Source organism: Procambarus clarkii, chromosome 10 (genome assembly GCF_040958095.1).
Source record: "Procambarus clarkii isolate CNS0578487 chromosome 10, FALCON_Pclarkii_2.0, whole genome shotgun sequence".
NCBI lineage: Eukaryota > Metazoa > Arthropoda > Malacostraca > Decapoda > Cambaridae > Procambarus > Procambarus clarkii.
The window spans coordinates 46,107,620-46,112,798 of record NC_091159.1 but is presented as its reverse complement, the minus strand read 5'-3'; the positions used below and the strand labels follow the sequence as shown (position 1 = coordinate 46,112,798).

At 39.3% G+C, this 5,179-nt stretch overlaps 1 protein-coding gene across 3 annotated transcripts in view; it reads left to right on the top strand.

The window, feature by feature from the left end:
- Nucleotides 1-5,179, top strand: part of LOC123773324 (immunoglobulin superfamily member 10) — a 398,237-nt gene that overhangs the window by 291,375 nt on the left and 101,683 nt on the right. The gene's annotated exons all lie outside the window — the stretch shown is intronic.

The window sequence follows — 5,179 nt, the reverse complement described above, 5'->3', positions numbered from 1 at the left end:
AAAATGCTACAGTACTGTAGCAATTTTAAAATTAAAATATTTTTTTCTGCTATATGATTTACTGTATATACAAAAATCTGTACACACAAAATCATTTCAGTGAGATAATTTGGAGAGAACTAATTATATTTTATATATCTTTGTCTAAGTTTGTCAGTACTGTACTGTGTAAAGGTTATTGCTATAAGTTAAATTCTTCAAGGTTTCTAGGTTACCATCGTTTAATTATCAGTTGAAAATTTAGTATTTTGTTGTTAAGAAAGGTTAATGATTAATTTCATTTAAATATTTATCTCTTCTGTAAAGGCACACTACTCAATATTGTGAAATACAAGTACAGTAGTGACTTGTTATTGTTAGCATTGAGGAGTTATTGGGAATTCAAACTGTAATTGCTTTGTCCCTAAAAGGTTTTTAATTTTGTTTAAAGTACATATCATTTAATATTTTTATTAGTTGTATATAAAAGCCTTAACTAATGGTGCTGATATTTAGGGTCTCAGTAATACAGTTAGTCTCTTTCTCAACTCACAATCGGGAATCTTGAGTTCGAATTCCAGGCATATGACAGGGATGGTTGGGCACGTTTACTATCACTTAATGCTTGTGTTCACCTAGCAATAAATAGGTACCCAGGAGTTAGTCAACGGTTGAGGAGTTACATCTTGGGAAGGGTCAGTAGTTCGACCTTGGGATCGCTCCAAGCAACAGCCTGGTGAACCAAACTCTCACAAGTCAAGTCTGGCCTCGGGCCGGGCTTGGGGAGTAGAAGAACTCCCAGAACCCCATCAAGCAGGTATCAACCAGGTATCAACCAGGGAAGCCTCAATATAAGCCTAACATGTATACATACACAGGTTGCCTGTCTCTAACAAAATGAATTGTGAATTATTACATACTTCTCCCTTTAAAATATGAAGAAGACATGACCTATTATTTTGTCATCCAAGGCATCAGAGTGCCAGTTCCTGGTTGTCCCAAATCATTCCCATTAGTTTTGAAACATTTTCATAAATAGTTTAATATTTTTCCAAATTATGTGCTTGAAATATATATATATGATATCCAAGAATATTCTCAAATATATATGTATTTTCAGTATTTTGTAGTTTTACTTCCTAATCTCTTTATCCTATTTAAACAAAATAAAATAATTCCAACAATTGACAATTCTAAATTATGCCATATCATTTGAAAGCCATCTCCAAACTATTAATATTCAAACCCCTTATAGAAGCTGGTCTTAAAAATAAAAAATAAAAAGTCGGTCAATACCCATTACAGTTGTGTACAGTATGGTTTCCTGTAACAAGTGTCTGGCCAAGTAATGTACAGTAGACTTTTAGTGAAGAATGAACACTCAAGGTGAAAATTTTGCTTTGCCCAGTTGCTTCTCTCAAAACAAACTCATCAAATCATATACAGTAACATGATTGTATCTTCCCCAAAAAGGCAGGGAAAACTAGAATAAATCCTCAGGGCCTGTGAGGAAGGGTATATTGTATAAATATTAAAGACATTTCTAAAGTACTGTAGTGAATGAATGAAGTATTTCTTTGAAAGAAAATATTGAATGAAGTGGAACACTAAAAATGTACAGCATATGTAATATAGTACATATAATTCAGCAACAAGCATAACTATCAAGTTAGAGCTGATACTGATATTTGTAGATTACCATTTATCCAGACTGACAGATCTAGAACACTTGAAACAGATAGCCAATTAGCTTATTCTTTGAATTTCAGCAAAATTATTCATTAATATAAGCAAAGAGTACAGTAGATAATTAAGAAATCCAAATTATTGTTTATTTATTTTGCCCAGGTTAATGGACCAATGATGAAGAAGCTCTCCTGTTGATAGTTGTCTATATCAAGGCATTTCATTTAGTGTCAGTACAAGTCTTCATGAGACAGTTGGTGGTTTTCTTACCCATATGGAATACAGTACAGTATAATGAGCTTTATGTTCATTCTTCATGTGCAATGGTATAAACAATTTAGTTATAAATAAAGTACAAATTTATTTATAAATAAATAAAGGACACCCCCTTATCTGGATATGCTTGTTATTTGTTTTGGAGTTTGTCCAAATAAAAATGTGCAATAAGATGGTGATGGTGATTCTTAAACAACGCTGTTTGTCTACCTAATTGTGTTTGTGCTGCGTTTTCAGCCATGTTTCCCCCTTTTTTATATTTATTTTTATTTGTTCTCGACACATTTTATTCTTTATACTCAATTAGTATTAAGTTTTAGTCATTAATGTTTTTCCTGCCCAAAACGCTTTGCGTAATAGTGGCTTTAGGCATTGTATGTACTAGCTCCATCTATAAATCGATCAAATTATGTAAAATCTCTTGTATGTATGTACCTTACCTGAATAAACATTTTATATTATTTTATTTAAAAATGTGTGATAAAGTGGAGTGTTGGAGTGGTACAAGTACATCAACATCTGAGGTACCTATCATCTGGTAAGATAGGTGGTCAGGCTAGACAGACAGACAGACAGGCAAGAGAGCCTCTTGGGCTCAATAGGCTCTCTTGCCCACTGGGCTCAACAGGCTGTGTTCACCAGATCACACACTAGAAGGTGAAGGGACAACGACGTTTCGGTCCGTCCTGGACCATTCTCAAGTCGATTGTGCAATCGACTTGAGAATGGTCCAGGACGGACCGAAACATCGTCGTCCCTTCACCTTCTAGTGTGTGGTCTGGTCAACATACTTCAGCCACGTTATTGTGACTCATCACCTCAACAGGCTGTCTTGCCTGTTGGGCTCAACAGGCTGTCTTGCCTGTTGGGCTTAACAGGCTGTCTTGCCTGTTGGGCTTAACAGGCTGCCTTGCCTGTTGGGCTCAATAAGCTGTCTTGCCTGTTGGGCTCAATAGGCTGTCTTGCCTGTTGGGCTCAATAGGCTGTCTTGCCTGTTGGGCTCAATAGGCTGTCTTGCCTGTTGGGCTCAATAGGCTGTCTTGCTTGTTGGGCTCAATAGGTTGTCTTGCCTGTTGGGCTCAACAGGCTGTCTTGCCAGTTGGGCTTAATAGGCTGCCTTGCCTCTTGGGCTCAATAGGCTGTCTTGCCTCTTGGGCTCAATAGGCTACCTTGCCTCTTGGGCTCAACAGGCTGTCTTGCCTCTTGGTTCAACAGGCTACCTTGCCTGTTGGGCTCAACAGGCTGCCTTGCCTGTTGGGCTCTATAGGCCGTCTTCCCTGTTGGGCTCAATAGGCCGTCTTGCCTGTTGGTCTTAACAGGCTGTCTTGCCTGTTGGGCTCAACAGGCTGTCTTACCTGTTGGGCTCAATAGGCTGTCTTACCTGTTGGGCTCAATAGGCTGTCTTGCCTGTTGGGCTCAATAGGCTGTCTTGCCTGTTGGGCTCAGTAGGCTGTCTTGCCTGTTGGGCTCAATAGGCTGTCTTTCCTGTTGGGCTCAATAGGCTGTCTTTCCTGTTGGGCTCAATAGGCTGTCTTGCCTGTTGGGCTCAATAGGCTGTCTTTCCTGTTGGGCTCAATAGGCTGTCTTGCCTGTTGGGCTCAATAGGCTGTCTTGCCTGTTGGGCTCAGTAGGCTGTCTTGCCTGTTGGGCTCAATAGGCTGTCTTTCCTGTTGGGCTCAATAGGCTGTCTTTCCTGTTGGGCTCAATAGGCTGTCTTGCCTGTTGAGCCAGCAAGACAGGCTCAACATCATATATATATATATATATATGATGTTATATATCACTTGAATGGTCCCTAATTTTCGGTTATATGTTATATATAGCTTGAATGGTCCCTAATTTTCGGTTATATATACAGTACACGTATAAAGGAGAGAGCTAGAGCTGTCCAAGTTTGGGGGCCAGATGTTTTGGGTTAGTCTCACCAAATTTTACAGGTGGTGTAATACTCCCCTTACACTCACCAATTTTTACAAATTGGTGGGTGTAAGGGGATAGTCAAAGAGGGAAAGGGGTGGGTGTAAGGGGATAGTCAAAGAGGGAAAAGGGGGAATTGGGGGATGAACCCCATGCTAAGCCCCTCCTTTAAGAAGAGGTTGAGATGAAATGTTTGGGATTGAGTTCATAGACATTATTATTTGTTCATTACACTGTATTACTCAGATATTTGGGAAAACCCACCCTCATGCACTCCTTTGATCAGGAATCTATATTTATAAAAATAGTATTTCTGTGTGTCTGTATAAGGTTGTAGGCCAGATGCTTTAGGTTAGCCTCACTAAATTGTACAGGGTGACTGGTGGGTGTAGGGGAGGGGGGGTTGGAATGAAGACGGATATAGGGGGTCAGGATTGATCCCTGTCCCCCTAAAGAGGAGTTGGGGGTTGGCCTCCATGCCTCTTTTATAGACCTAATGAAGTTGGTGAGGGGAAGATACACGAAAAAAAACAGGTTCTGGCGAGACATTTGATTTTTTTGGGACTCCTAACATATAAATGAAACATAATTTTTGAGTCAACCGCAAGTGGTCAACATGGGATTCTGCACCTGACTCAGTAATACTTTTCTGACAGATTGGTGGGTGTATATATACACAGACTGTCTGTCCCTGCAATTACAGCCCCGCTCCTGTGCCAGTTAAGTCCATTACGGGCTCTCCATAGCCCGTGCAACTTGGAACTTTTTGTTCCCAGTAGCTGAATCTATAACAACACCAACATGTCCCCGCAATAAAATGAATTTATTATGAATTTGGTAAGTGGTGGCGGTGAGCCCCCATTGGCGCCCGTCATGGGCGTGATGAAGTCAATGAGGGGAAAGACATGCCAACATGCATGATGGTCTGATAGCACTCCTGGTAATCCTTCATATGTAATAGAGTATCAGCAGAATGCTATACCTAATATTGATAATAATAACAGTAATAATGTAGTTTTGCCCATTGTGTTGATAATTATGGCATATATACAGTATATATTTAGCTTAAATTCGTAATATATCTCTTGATATTCTTTCTTTCAAAACAATTTAAACGATAGCTTTTATTCTTGACAAAAAAAAATCGAGTAAACTGAAAACAACGAAAATACAAGATAATTTGTTCCATATATGGAAAATTTTATCAAACTTTCACAAGTAGACCCGCCTCCTTATGACGTAAAATAAGCGACGGAGCATTACCGAGAAGAAGAATTCCGATCCTTTCTAAACCCCCGTTGGAGTGTTTAGGTGCGAGTGA